Here is an 847-nt window from a genome sequence, read left to right as displayed (position 1 = left end):
CGAAGGCGGGGTACGCCCTGGACAGGTCGCCAATCCATCGCAGGGCTGCCCATGTAATAGTGTCTATGAAATGACTAGATATATGATAAGGCCTAGGCTCTCTCTCCCTGTACCTTCCCGCAGGTATCCCTCACTCCAGAAATGTTAGTGATGAGCAGTAACTGGCCACATCAACCTGACCAGTGTTTGATTGTTTGTTGTTGTGTTTGCTGCTTTTCTTTTCTCTTTCCTCTATCCACTCACCCCAACTGGTTGAGTCAGAAAGCCGCCCACTAAAAGCCAGGGTCTGTCGGAGGTTACTTTCATTAAAAGGAGTTTTTCCTCCCTGCTGTTGACAAATGCTAGCTCAAGGGAAATTTGTTGGGTTTTTGTCTATCAGAATCAGAATTGCTCGTAGAGCCTTATCATCCCAACAGAGCAATATAATATCAAGTATGGTGAGGGGGGGTAAGGTGGTAGTTGGGGGGTGATTCCACTGTTATCTCAACTGTTTTGAGTGTATTCAGCTCCATGTTGTTGCAGCTAGGCTACACTACAGGACCAGCTGCTCAACCTCCCGTCTGTAGTCTGACTCGTCGTCGTCTTGGATGAGACCAGTGACCGTTGTGTCATCTGCAAACTTTAGGAACTTGACAGAGGGGTCCTTAGAGATGCAGTCATTGGTGTAGAGTGAAAACAGCAGAGGGGAGAGCACACATCCCTGGGGGGCACCTGTGCTTATTGTCCGGGTGCTGGATGTGGTTTTCCCCTGCCTCACCTGCTGATTCCTGTCTGTCAAAAAACTAGTAATCCACTGACAGGTGGGGGGCAGGCACAGTGAGCTGGGTCAGTTTGGAGTGGAGGATGT

The sequence above is a fragment of the Monopterus albus genome, unplaced genomic scaffold (assembly GCF_001952655.1).
Source record: "Monopterus albus unplaced genomic scaffold, M_albus_1.0 scaffold116.1, whole genome shotgun sequence".
Taxonomy (NCBI): Eukaryota; Metazoa; Chordata; class Actinopteri; order Synbranchiformes; family Synbranchidae; genus Monopterus; species Monopterus albus.
The sequence above is the reverse complement of the archived record's forward strand: the minus strand, read 5'-3'. Positions refer to the sequence as shown.